The 14,085-nt window shown below is 57.6% G+C and overlaps 1 pseudogene; it reads right to left on the minus strand.

The window, feature by feature from the left end:
- Nucleotides 1-1,014: 1,014 nt before the first annotated feature.
- Nucleotides 1,015-13,054, minus strand: LOC123629913 (annotated as a pseudogene).
- Between the last annotated feature and the right edge of the window lie 1,031 nt (nucleotides 13,055-14,085).

Raw genomic sequence — 14,085 nt, forward strand, 5'->3', positions numbered from 1 at the left:
TCCAAAGTTATCTTCAGTCATTTTCTCGGGTTTCCTAACCTCTTGTACCTAACTGCCACAGGCAGGGACCAAGGCCTAGTGTATGAGTGGAGTGTGGGAGCCATCGGGTCCCCACGGGACTGGTGCTCACAGGATGCAGCAGGTTGAAGACTTGGCTGCTGGGCCACCATTGCAAATTTCTGTGCCCACTGCAAGAGAGGACAAGACCGAGAGTGAGAACCGTGCACTGGCTGCACCAACCCTGTGTCTTCCCCTCTACTCCCTGTGTCCTCTGCCAGCCCCTGTAGGAGAAAGGACAAAGCCCGGGTCTGTGACCAGAGCAAGCCGATTAGCCAGGGCTGAGCCTGCCTCAGTGCTTTAGCCCTGCTGACGCTGTGCCCGGGTTACTCAGTCCTGGCCTCCCACAGCTCTGGCCGCCTTGTTTATGGGGTCCTGTTGATAGTGTAGGATCGCAGGGAATAACAAGCAAAACCCCAGAGCTCGGTGGTGGAGCACAGGCCACACCACGGCCACGATGTCACTGGGGTTCTAATTTGGGGTACACTGACTTGTTACAACTGAGTCCCGTTCCCATAATGTAGGGTGAGGAGGTAAGTGCTCTGGACACAGTATAGGACTTTTTAAAATCACAGCGTGCCTATTTTCTGTTTTTTGTTGTTGTTGTTGCTGATGTTTGGTTTTAGGTTTGCTGTTTCGTTTCTGAGGGTGGCGTGGGAGGAGGGGCGGCTTTCTGAGTTACTGGATGGTGGAAGGAGTGGGCTGCTAAGCGGCCAGTGGGCTTTCCTGTTGTCAAGGAAAGAACCCAGGTGCGTCCTTAGGAGAAACGGGAGTGCCCTGGCCAGGAGCGCGAGGACAGCCTTCACTCGGGGTCTGCTAACCCGGTGGAGGCGGCGTCCCCTTTCCGTGGGACGGGGCCTCCCCACCACGGCTCCTGCAGTGGGAACCCGAGTGGGCCGGCGACAGGGCTGTCTGAAGGAATCTGCTCTGTCCCGTGACTCTCTGCCTCGGCACCCGCTACCCGGGAGGTCCGGCGGTGCCGCCCCGCGGGCCGGGCCGGAGCGCAGCCCCTTCTCGGTGGCTGCTCGTCTCCTCCTCCTCCTCCTCCTCCCCCTCCAGGGCCTTCGCCTTGGCCTCGCACTGGTCGGCCGGCGCCTCCGCTCCCTCCTGCCGCTCTGCAGCCGTTCAGACACGGCGGGATCGCTCCGTGGAAATGGGCGAACTCCTGGAGGGAACGGAGAAGTCGCTTCCCCTGCCCCGCTCGCCCGTGGGGACCAGCAGGAGGGAGAGCCACTGAGATGGCAAAGCCCTGAAAAGGGGCAGGAGCTCAGGGTCTGTGTTCCCGACGTTAGAACGGGGAGCTTTGGGGCGCGGCCGCTCACGGTGCGGACAGTGTGGGCAGCGAGGACATCCGCGACCAGCGGAGAAAACGCCGCCTGCAGGGCCGGGGGGCAGGATGGAGGGAGGGTGGCGAACGCGGGCGGAAGCACACGGGAGCAGGGGCGGCCCTGCGGCCCCCTTCCGTCTCTCACACACAGGCACACGTCAACGAGACACGTCACCGATCACACGGGGACACGGCGCGGATGGAGTCGGGGACGGCAGTGGGGGCGGTGCCCTGTGTAGGGGCTGTGACTTGTGGCCACTTCTGGACCGAACGTTCCCCTGGTCCCGCCCTCCTCCAGAGGGGCACAGCCCAGTCAGGGACAACTTCCCGGAGAACCAGCTTAACGTCCTCCTCACAGTGTGGGGCTGTCACCACAGAGCACACCCAGAGAGACGCAGCTCTTGTGGGGCCAGGGTGTCATGGGGCATCACACAGGGGGCTCTGCAGTTGGACCCCTGCCTCAGTGTGTGCCCCCAGCTCCTGCCCTGTGTCCTTGTGGGGCCAAACGGCAGATGAACATGGAACACCTCCGTGCCACACACTTGTACACGAATGTGCACACGAAGTCGATGGAGCCAACCTGCAGCTTGGGGAGCTCGGCTGCCTTGTTCCTGTCCATCATAGGCCGTAGGGGAGCAGAGGAGGGTCATAAGCCCCTCAGCCCCTGGGGACCTCGCCTAGCCCCCAACTCCACAGCTCTGAGCAGTTCGCTCCCAGAGACACAAAAGAGCAGAGCCCAAGGTTGGAGACGGAGCCCGGCCCAGGTGGCCAATCCTGCCTGACAGACGCTGGCCCTTGGAAGCAAAAAGCCACGATGACCCCACGGCCGGCTGTCGGTGGCGGCTCCTCTGCACATCCCTCGTGGGCTGCAGTCAGTCCAGCCTTGGGGCCCCGTCGGGCAGCAGCCCTCGCCCGCGGTGCTGGCGGTGTCCCCTGAGCTGCGATGCTGACGTGAAGACCCCGGCGTGGCCCAGCTCACCGTGGCGTGGGCCCTGCACGCCCTGCCAGGGGCCTCCCTGGAGCGGAGCTTGGTCCAGCTAGGCTTCCCGGCAGAGCCGCCTGGACCCACAGAGGGGCCCTGGCTCTTCCAGTTTCGACAACTCTCATCTCTGCTTGGGCATCACCCCAGCCCTGCTTTTCCCATGTTTACCCAGGTCCTGAGCCCCCTAAACTCATGTCGCACGGCCTCACAAAGTGAGATTAAGACTCAGGACCCCAGAAGCCCCGGGGTCCTGGCTGCCACTGAGGCAGGCTGGAAGCTCCTGAGGACCATGATGTGGTCTCAACTCCCTGTTGGGGTGGGAGGTTCTGGAAGCAGCACTCACAATGGGCTGCTGATCCAAGACTGTCCTTTCCAAGTCACCTTGTTCCCAGAACTCAGCGGCCACCAGAAGAGCAACCTGGAGGGCACACAGAGGCAGTCATCAGTGGGCTCCATGCTGGTCAGAAGGCTCCGGGCCTCATCTTCTCTGCCCCAGACTCTGGGGTCCCACCGCTCAGGGCTTTGGGCTGCTCTTGAGCACGGGGGCCGGGGGCACTTCCCATGTTGCCTCCCCGGCCAGGCCTGGAGGCAGCCCTCAGCGTTACTTGTAAGCCCCCATCTGGGCTGCCCCAGATGCAGCCTCTCAAGGCTCTGAGGAAGCGTTAATTCCGGGTCAGTGTGGCCTGCTTGAGCACTAACCTTGATGGCAGACAGGTCACAGGCTGTCATCATCATGGCCCTGCAGACAGACAGACCCAGTCACCAGTATTAACTGGACACCTTCTGAGTGCAGGTAGTTTTTATATATTTTCTTATATGTAGGACAAGCCTGGGCAGACGTTAGCTCTGAATCAACATTTTTTTGGTGAAGTAGATGAAGAAATGGAACCTCAGGAAATAAAGTGAATGATTGCTGAAGGCCCCAGACCAAGAAGATGGCCTGTCTGCCCCCCGAAGTCCTGCACTTTCTCCCCTGAAAATGGGAAGTGAATAGGGTGGGGTGTTTGTTTCGAGGCATCAGGAGGCTACTGAGAGATGTGCTGCTCTAGTGCCAGAGATCTGGGAGCCGGGCTCTTCTAGCTTGTCTGGGGGAAGGGTCTCAGGATCAAACCGCTGACGGGCGGGTGCAGCTCGTGCTCTGCAAGGGCTGAGCCCTGCCACTCACATGACAATCCCCTTCTCCGTTGTCTCCAGGGACAGGTACTGCACCCAGCTCTTCTTGTCCTCATAGTTCTTGGACTCGTCCACGATCTTCTGGAACATCGTCCTCTTCCTGAACCCCAAGAACAAGGGAGGGCACAGATGGGAGCAAGTGGAGGGCACCCTCCCCGCTCCCCTGCAGGAGAGGCTGGAGGCTGGAATCCAGGCCCCTCTGCACCAGGATCGGGCCCCTCCCCTGGCTGTGCTGCCTGAGCCTCAGGCCCAGACTCCCCCGCCTGCCCCTCGAGGCTCCCTGTCCTGGCCCCCATGCCCTCAGGAAGGGGGCCCACTTGAAATAGAGCGCCAGGTCTGTTGCGATGATGGTGATGTCCATGAGGTGGATCACATGCTCGTGCTGATGCCGGTTCAGGTTCTGGTAGGTGTTCAAGCTCTGAAGGAGGCCGCTTGGTCAGTCGCAGGGCTGTGCCCAGGGCCATCGGGGTCCCCCCAGTCATCTCAGGCCACCAGGACCCGGCCCCTCCCACTCCTGGGTGGCCTGTCTGTGCCTTTCAAGCCCGGGCCCTTGGGCCCTTGGCAGGTCGATCCTGTTCCTCTGCAGCCAGGATGGCCCTGCCAGCACCTCCCTCGGGGTGTCCACCCCTCTCCCGGCAGCTTCTACCTTGGGTCATCACTCTGGACCCAGGTGGCTGCACAGACCACAGCCCAGGGTGGGGAGGGAGGGGTGGCTGGTGTCCTGGTTCCTTGGAAACCACCCCGCTCCGCCACCCCTTGCTCAAAATCCGGCACCCCATTGAGGCCTCTGCCCCCCCCCAGGCAGTCCCGGACCCCTGTCTCCTCGGAGCCCACCCCTCCCCATGATGGGGATGTTTCCAAACTTGGCTCTAGCCCTGGGGCTCCTCACACAGCCCACTGGGGTTCTCCTGCTGCCAGAGCCGGGCCCAGCCCCTCCGGCTTCAGCCCCAGGTCCGAGCACCGGCTCCAAACACCGGCTCTTCAGGACACAGCCGCATGGTACCCAAGAGCAAGACGCAAACCTCCTCCGAGAGCAGGAACTTCCCAAACCCCAGGTGGTGGCGTTCCAAAATTAAAGAGCCACGGAGCTTGGCTAAGGGATTCTGGGACCTGTTACAGATTTCACTAAAAAACAAATGAATGGTTAGAAGAGCAGCTGAGAGGCAGTGGGGGTTAGGGGCCAATGCTGGGTGCTCCGCTGGGGTGAGGGCACCCCTAGGTCCCCAGGGGCTGCAGCTCCTATAGCAGACCCCACTTTCTGCATCACCGCTACTGGGGTGCTCAGATTCATGCCAAGGGTGCGGAGGTGACCTATTGCTATCCCATGTGCTGCCTGCGTGCCCCAGCACGGAGCCTACTTCATCTGGTACAGGTTGTTGGTGCCGCGGTGGTTGATGTCATGGCACAGACCGGCTGTCACCATGGTGAAGGCCTCCACGTCCATGTAGTAGCCCTTCAGCTTGCCCGTCTGCAGAGACAGGACCTCCCCTGCCCATGTGCCCTGGCTCCAGTGGGGGACAGGGGTGGGGGTCGGGCTGCGGGGCCTGAGTCTTCTCCCCTCCCCCTGGGTGCCCTCGCCTGTGGCCAGGCTGGCGTGTGCAGTCAGTGGGTGTTGGCCTCCTCCAATCCCTCTGCCCTTGAAGGGCCCGTCTCTTGCTCTTGCGGCACGTGGGGCACTACCTGTGGCACCCGGAGGGGCTGCACAACCCTGGTCATTCAGGAGGCCTGACAGGGAGACCCTTCTCAAGTCCCAGCCACGCACCATGAGCAACAGGAACATTGTTGGGCCACGTTGAAGCCATGGTGCCAGTTGTGGTAGGTGATCTCCAGAACCCTTTGCTGATGGAGAACAGGAACCACACGAGGACCTGAGGGAGCCGAGAGGACACGTGGGCCCTGGTGCCAGGTGGAAGTCCCACAAAGCCTCATGTGCTGATGGCTCTGTGGTGGAAGCCCTGCTTTGAGTCCATCATCCCCATGCCCTGTCTCCTAGGCCCCCATGGCCTTCCCTGTCCCCTCGTTCACCGCTGGCCGTTTTCAGCCTTCATGGTGGGGAGTGCCATGTCAGGCACCTGTGAGGTGGAGCTGGGCAGGGCAGAATCCCATCACCCACTCAGCAGTCCACCCACCAATCCATCCTTCCTTCCATCCATCATTCTATCCATCCACCCATCCACTCATTCATCAGTTCACCCTCTCACCCGTCCATCACCCATACATCCACATAACCATCCACTTACTCATCTACTCATCCGTTCATCCACCCATCCACTTTTCATTCCTTCCTTCCTTCCATGCACTCATTCATCCGTCTGTTCATCTAACCATGTGCTCCTCCATCTCATTGTTTATTTTAGGCATACTTGCTGCATGTATTTTACCTTCATCCGTCTGTTCATCTAACCATGTGCTCCTCCATCTCATTGTTTATTTTAGGCATACTTGCTGCATGTATTTTACCTCTTCTATGATGAACATGTCTGCCCCCCAAACTTCATGTGGGACCTGGGGGACCCCAACACAACCTCCTCACCTCCTGCCTGGGGTTTCCAGAACCCCCTACCACATCCCCATCCCCACATCCTGGGGGATTTAGGACTCCGCCTATGTCCCTCTGTCACGTCACCCACCTCCTGGGGGATCTGGAACTTGCAGACCACGCCCAGCTCGTAGTACATCTGGATGCCACATTTGACCAACTCCAGTTCTGTGCACTCCAGGTCAGAGAAGTGGAACTCATAGATGTCAAACTTCCTGGGCCTCGGCAGCTCTTCCTTCTGTGGGAGAGACCTTGGGTTGAGGGAGGCAGGCCCATGGCAGCCCTCACTTGTTCTTCCACCTTTCTCCTCTCTGAAGCCCCTGTCCAGCTGCAGATGCCTGGGCATCTCTGCTGGCATCTGTCCTCCCAGTTGGTCCAGCCTGGAGCCCAGGACCCTCACATCCCTGCCAGTTCAGGCCATGCTCCCCTCTCCTCCCACCCTGTGGCCCAACAGTGAGGACTGTGCCCAGCTAGGCAGACAGAGTAACGGTGGGGAGACAAACAAGCAAACACAAAGGGATGTACCTACAAAGAGATGCAGACACATGTGGATACACAACCACACCTGTGAACACACAGACACACCCATGGATACACAGGCACATGTGTGCAGACTCACGTCACACAGACACATGCACACAGCCGTACAGTAATGCAGATGAGTGACTTTCAGAACCTGCCAAGCACATTTACACGCTCAAAGGCCTCCTATGGAGGACTGGCGGCCCCTGGGTGACTCTGGCTGCATCGTGCAGGCAGGCGCAGGGTGATGGAGACACCGTATCACTGCCGAGTTACCAAGTGATGGTCTCTGGGAGACGCACAAGCACACGTCCACGGGCACCATGTGCACACACACGGGCACACACACACACACACACACACTGGGTGTTGTGGGCTCCTGGGCACGCCCGTAGCAGGGATGACACGCATGGACATGTAGTTCAAGCCCTGCCCACAGAAACGAAGCACAGGTGGTTCTGGGAAAGCACAGAAGCAACAGGTGGACACGGAGGTGCACACAGCAGTGCAGACGTCGAGTTACATCGTCAGCCGGACAAACACACTCAGACACGCTGGGGGAGACTGAAAGCCAGGACGATGTAGACACACACGTGAGACACGTACACACATGTGAATGCACACGCAGACAGCAGCCAACACCACAAGATGACGCTGTGTGTGCCAAGCACCTCTGAGCTCAGAGAAAGGAGAACTGTCCCCTCCCACCTCAGGGGTGGCCAGTCTCCCTGCGAGGGGTGGGAGCGGGACCCTCACCAAGATCGACCCGAGCTCGTCCTCATCGCAGTCAGCAGGCTCCTTCCCCAGGCGCCCCCTGGTTGGCTAACAGAGAAGAAAGATGTGTCCTGAGGCAGCCACAGCGTCACCTCTGCCCTCGTGTGTGGGCCGGAGTGACATCTGCGTACTAACAGTCAGCTTTTCCCTTGCCAAGGCCCAGTGACCTCTGGTTCTAGAGACAATGGTAATGTGTGTGTGGCAGCTCACTTCCCTGTGTGTTCCTGTGTCCTGGGCCCTGTTCTAAGCCAACCACATGTATGACTGATGGAATCTCCCAGGACAGACCAGGAAGCTGAGGAGACTGGGGCATATGTAGTAGACTCGAACCCTCAGTGGGGCCCTGCCTGGCCCAGCTGAGCCCGGCCCGCATCAACTGAGACCAGCCGAGATTAGCCAAGACCAGCTGAGCCCAGCCAAGATCAGCCAGGATCACGTGGCTGCAGCAAAGACCACCTGAACCCAGCTGAGCTCAGTGACGCTCAGCCAAGACCCTCTGAGCCCCGCTGGCCTGCAGACCTATGAGCATGAAACATGTGCTTCTCATTGTCACTGAGACTTCACGGTTGTTTATGCGGCAAAAACTAATTCAGTTCATCATTTCTGCACCAAAATATCTTCTTGCCCAAGTAAAATACAGTTTCTCTCAAGGAATGGACAGGTACCTGAAATTGGAACACTTCATCAGCGGAGGCATTCGTGCTGTTACGAATCTGAGAACGAATCAGAAACACGACTTCGCCTCAAGCAGCTGAAGGTATAATGTGATTCTATGACGGACTCTCCCTCCCAGTCTCACTGGCAAGGGGCGAACTTGGAAGCTGGCAAAGCACAGCAGCTGAGGGCTGGCTGCGGCACAGGGAGACAGGCAGGGAGGCACCAGGCCAGGGCAGGGCCGCGGCGCAGACAGCACGGGACTCACAAAGCCACTTTCTGCCACGCAGGGCGGAAGGCCGCTGGCCAGGGCCCAGTGGGCGGCCGGTGGAGTGCTGCGGGGAGAGCAGAGGGTCAGAGGACCAGCGCCCAGGTTGTCAGACACACACATGGAGACCTGGCACAGTGCGGGAACCCTGACGTTTGTTCCTTCCTCTGGGCTCCAGGTGGGAGCAGGAGTCGTGGAGGTGGCGAGCACTTGAGCAGGGCCTGAGGCTTGGCGATGTCTGGGCTGCCTCAGCTCCCAGTGCTCTGCCGTGCCAGGGCCCTCACTCTGCAGGAGCCCTCACCCCCTCCTGGGGACCCCAAGGCTGCAGCTGCCTCCTGGGACTCACATAGTCACCTGTCCTGCAGTCCTGGCCCTGACTTGCATTCCAGCCTGGCACTGGGGTCCCAGTGCTGTCTGGGGCCTAGGGCCAGGGTCGTGACAGGCTTGTGGGGTCATGGCCCCACAGCCACACAGCGGCAGGGTTGGACGGGCTGACCACCTTGCCCAGTCTGTCTAGGCTGGAGTCCCGCCCTGACCTCGGGACTTGACACCCCTCCTCTCCCAGCCCCACAGGGGGTGCAATGCCAGGCCTCCCCGCTAGAGGCTCCACTTGTCTGGGTGGGGCTGGACGAGCCAAGGCAAGACCCTGAAGGTCTCCAAGTTCAGTTGCTGTCAATGGGGCCACTGGACAGTGCACCTGGACCTTGGCCATCCACTCTGGAGGTCCCCAGTGCCTCAGCTCCCCCCTCCCTCCCCACTGTCTCCCAGACCAGCGAGTCAGCCTCCTCCTCCCTACCCTGCTCCAGGACACCCACAGTGCAGGGAGCAGCCCAGGCCTTCCGGGCACTGCTGACCCCACTGTGGTCCTGAAGCCACGCCTGGGGCTGAGGGTGTCCCTCCTGCGGGGACACCTATTGTGAAGCCTGGCACTTATGGAATGACTTTGGAGGATGTAGTCAATGACTTTGTAGAAGATGATTTCCTAGAAATACACACATTGGTTCTGGGGCTCCCAGCCATGCAAGAGACCCCAGGTTCCCTGCTCTCCACAAACACACAGTTACACATGACCACACACTCACATGTAATTACACACGTGCACAACAGATGTATCCACCATGCATGTTTTACAAGCACATACTCACACATACACCCACACACATGCACATTATGGGCACACATGCTGGTACCCATGGGGCATGCTTCGTGCACTCTGATTTGGATCCATCCCCCTCTGGGTCCCACATAACCCCACGCTCAAACTGGGCCCATACTCCTGCACACATGTGCACACATGCACACACGCCTGTTCACAAGTTCCCACGTGGAGAGATGTTATGATGATCGTGGATGGGGCACCAGGAGCCTGGGCAAGCAGAACATTTGCTGGCGACCTTGTTTGGGGGCCACCCTCTCCCACCCTGGAGCCGGAGCCAGGGAGTCACAGTGTGCAGCTGGCCCTAGCCGGCCACCAAGACTTACGTGGCCGTTGGCGTGCGTGGGCCTGAGTACAGCTGGGATGCTCCCATCAGCACAGGCCACACATCAAAGAATTCCTGGGCAGAGGAGAAGAGAGTGAGGTGGTCAGGGCAGGCACCAAGCCTGGTGGGCGGGAGGGCCCCTGAAAGCCCGAGGCCTCACCTTCTCCTTGGTCATGTCCAGGAGGCACACCGAGTATCGGTCACAGTTCAGATAGGCCCACACGGTGTAGAAGGCCTTGTGGAATTGCCTCTCGATGTCTGTCAGCTCCTCAAACACCTTGTTGGCTGACCACAGCAGCACCTGGAGGGGGTGGCACACCTGTGAGCCTGTGGCCACAGTTACATGCCCACACCTGCCTGACCACACCTGGGAGGGAGCGACAGACGCTGTGCCCCAGGGTTTCCTCTGAGCACATGACAACCTACTTCCTGACCCAGGGGACCTGGGCATGTGCGGGTCAGTGAGGCCTCCAGACTTTGGCTGCATCCCTGCCACTCACGGCCAGTGCTGGCCTCGTGCTCGGGTAGCTCGGGTAGCAATCAATTGCTTTGAACGCCAAGACCTGGCCAGAGATTCCTCTGACTGGCTATTGGGTGACAGCTTGTGACAAGCTGTGGCTTGTGGATATGAATTCATTGTTTTCCGGACTTCAGGCTCTCTGCGGCCTCAGCAAAGAGAGTCTGAGAGTGACGATTTGGTGGCATGCCCATGGGGTCCTGGACAGACCCTGACTGAACTCAAACATCCCTCCCCACGGGCCCCTGGTGGTGGGTCAGTGCTGCTGCCAGGCTCGGACTAGCCCCCTGGCCCACACCCCGAGCCCGGGCCACTTCTCTCTTTCCTCAGTCACCGCCCAAGACAGGCCCCACTGTTGCCAGGTGTCTCCTGCCTGCCTGGGGCCAGGCCCTCCTCTCACAGGCAGGGATGGCTCCTGGAGCCTCAACTTCCCCTAGACCTCCCTGCAGGAGGCAGCCCCCTCCCTGTGTGTGCCCTGCCTTCCCGCCGGTGCACACTGGCCCCACCCGAGCGTGATGACTTGGCCTCTGGCTCCCTCTCTCCACCCCCAGGAGACATCAGTGCCAAGATGAATCCCAACACGCCCAGACTTCCTGCATCTTCATCTTCACATCGGCAGACCCTGGCTGGGCATCTCCACCCTCGGACACTCGGTGCCTGCAATGCTGGGCTCCGGACTGCCAGGGCCCCCTGTGCCTCCAGCACTCAGCCCTGCCCCCTCCCCCACTGGGCCTCCATACAGCCCCACCCTTCACTGCCCGGCTATCGTGCCCAGCCTCCAGAGTGACCCTCCACTGCCTTCCCTCCATCCTGCCCAGCATTCTGCCACCAGCAACCTCCAGAATGAAAGAAACACAAATTTCTACACCATCGACGGGCAACTGATAGAAAGATCCAAAAGCCACCTGACTCCAAATCCACGTGGAACACACCACGCCCACCATGCAGGTAGGAGGCAGCACAGAGGAGGTGCTGTGGCCACCTCTACTTTCCCGTGTGGTGCTCGTGCTTGGTGGGTGCACATGGCCAGTCTTTCCTGCTGCCCAAGGCCATGGGAATCTGTAGCTTTTTTTTTTGCAATGATTTTATTTTATTTTTATTTACTTTTAATTGATAAAAATTGTGTGTATTTATGGAGTACAGTGTGGTGTTTTGATCTGTGTATACAGTGTAGGAAGATTCAATAAAGCTAAATAACTTATCCATCACCTAACTGACCATTTTTTCATGGCAAGAATGTTGAAAATCTACTCTTTTAGCAATTTTGAAATATACAATACAATCATCCCCTGATGTCCTGGGGGATTGGCTCCAGGACCCTAGGGACACCAAAATTTGTGGATGCTCAAGTCCCTGATATAAAATGGTGTGTCTGCATATGACCTCCCACACACTTTATTATTATTTTTTATTTTTTGAGACAGAGTCTCACTTTGTTGCCCGGGCTAGAGTGCCGTGGCATCAGCCTAGCTCACAGCAACCTCAAACTCTTGGGCTCAAGCGATCCTCCTGCCTCAGCCTCCCGAGTAGCTGGGACTACAGGCATGCATCACCATGCCCAGTTAATTTTATATATATATATATTTTTAGTTGTCCAACTAATTTCTTTTTATTTTTCAGTAGAGATGGGGGTCTCACTCTTGCTCAGGCTGGTCTCGAACTCTGGAGCTCAAATGATCTTGGCCTGCCAGAGAGCTAGGATTACAGGTGTAAACCACCATGCTCGGCCCCTTCCACGCACTTTAAATCACTTCCAGAGTGCTTATACCTGGAAAGTATACGCTACATGAATAGTTGTTAAATATCTTGTAAAATTTGTATTTTTTTTTCTTTTTTTTAGACAGAGTCTCAGTCTATTGCTTGGGCTGGAGTGCAGTGGTGTCATCATAGCTCACTGCAGCCTCCATCTCCTGCCTCCGGTGACCCTCCTGTCTCAGTAGCTGGGACTACAGTCATGCGCCACCACACCCGGCTAATTTTTCTATTTTTTGTAGAGATGGGGGTCTCACCAGTCTTGCTCAGGCTGATCTCTAATTTGCATTTTTTAAATTATTGTATTGCTATTTTTGTATTTTTTTCCAAATATTTTCCACCTGTGGTTGGTTGAATCTCAGAAATGGAGCCCGTGGACGTACGGCCACTGCACGTCATGGACAGTGGCCACCACGCAGTGCGGCGATCACCAGGGGTGCCCTCCGGGTGGAGACCCTCCTGCTCCCCCAGCCTTGCTCACCGCCTGTCCGCTCTCTTTCCGTGGGAGCAGCGCTCTCAGAGTCCGCCCTGAGTGAGGGTCTGCGGATCTGTCTCTCATCTCCCTGGCCCACCCACTCGGTCGCTTCCCCCTCGGCAGCTTCCTCACGTCCAGACCGCGTCCAAGCTCTGTCCTCCCCCCCCCCACTGGGGACCAGCCCTTCGGAGGCCCAGCCCCTCCACCCCGTGTCTCCTCCTTCTCCCTGGAGCCCTCCCTGATCTCGCGCAGGAGCCGCAACCCTGCTGTGGCCCCTGACTCGGTCAGATGAGCCCCCGCAGGGTGAGGCGACAGCTGTCCCTGACGTCTCTGAGCACCTGACGTGGGCTCTGGTCCTGCCAGGGCTTTGTCTGCGGTGGAGCATCATGGGGTGGACGTGCCTGCCTGCCTCAGGGAATGGCCGATGGACCTGTCCTCACCCACCTCGGGCGGCGCTCAGCGCCTTTCCGACCCTTCCCCACGCATGCCCGATCCCTGGCGCGCCCACACTGCTGCAGGACCTCAGGCTCCATGAGCTCGGGCAGGGCTCAGTTCCACCACTGCAGTTAGTGGGTCCTGACCAGGACTTAGAAAAACAACAGAACTGAATGGCCTACTCGCAGAGCCATGGTGCCTGCTGTCCTGTAACAGCCACATGCCAGGTTTGGACATGCGGAAACATCAGGCGCATTTTCACTGTGCCCCTGGTCCGCCATGGAGAGCCTGACCCCTCCCTCGCATCCCACGCACACACGGCACTCGCTCCTGGGGCCTCAGGGCCTTTGCACAGGCTGTTTGCTGCCTTCGGAGCCCCCATCCCAGGAGGCCCTCCCTGAACTCCCCCGACCCAGACTCCCTGCTGCCCCACGGGACCCCATTTGGTACCGACCTCCACGACACCATATCCTTAGTTTTGTTTTGTTCTCATATCCGATACCTAATTAATAGCTGTCACATAATGGGTATTAGAGAGTGTTTAATGAATAAATGAATGGAATATTAGATTTGATTTAAATCCTTTATATTTTCTTTACTTGTTTCCTTGACTTTTACTGTAGATTTTAATACTCTTATTAAAATCTGACTCAAAATCTTTTAGGAAAAAGATGAGGTATGATTGTTATTATACATACACACGTTACACAAATTCTGATTCTCAAGGAAGTTTCACATATGGAAGGATTGAAAATGAAGAAATGTTTCCAATAAAATGAAGCCAATTTTATAACCTGTCCATTATTGATAGGAATGACCAAGGGCTTTACCAAGGAGGAGAATTCAGTTCCTCTGGATCGGAGAAGTTGGTGCAGGTTTTTCTGCCAGACCCTGGTTTTACAGAGTGTGATTTTACCTACAAAACTGGCAAAGAAAACCGAGCTGAAAAACTGATAATTCCTCTAGGAGGCATCTGATAAAACCCCTGGGTATGGTATTTCCCAAAAGGTCTATTCACTAATACTAAATTATCAGGAAATAATATTCACAACATTTAATGTGATGCTAGAATGAGATACTACAGAAACAAAAGGAAACTCCCACCAAATAAATAAATAAAATCCACAAG

The sequence above is a fragment of the Lemur catta genome, unplaced genomic scaffold, assembly GCF_020740605.2.
Source record: "Lemur catta isolate mLemCat1 unplaced genomic scaffold, mLemCat1.pri scaffold_63_ctg1, whole genome shotgun sequence".
Taxonomy (NCBI): Eukaryota; Metazoa; Chordata; class Mammalia; order Primates; family Lemuridae; genus Lemur; species Lemur catta.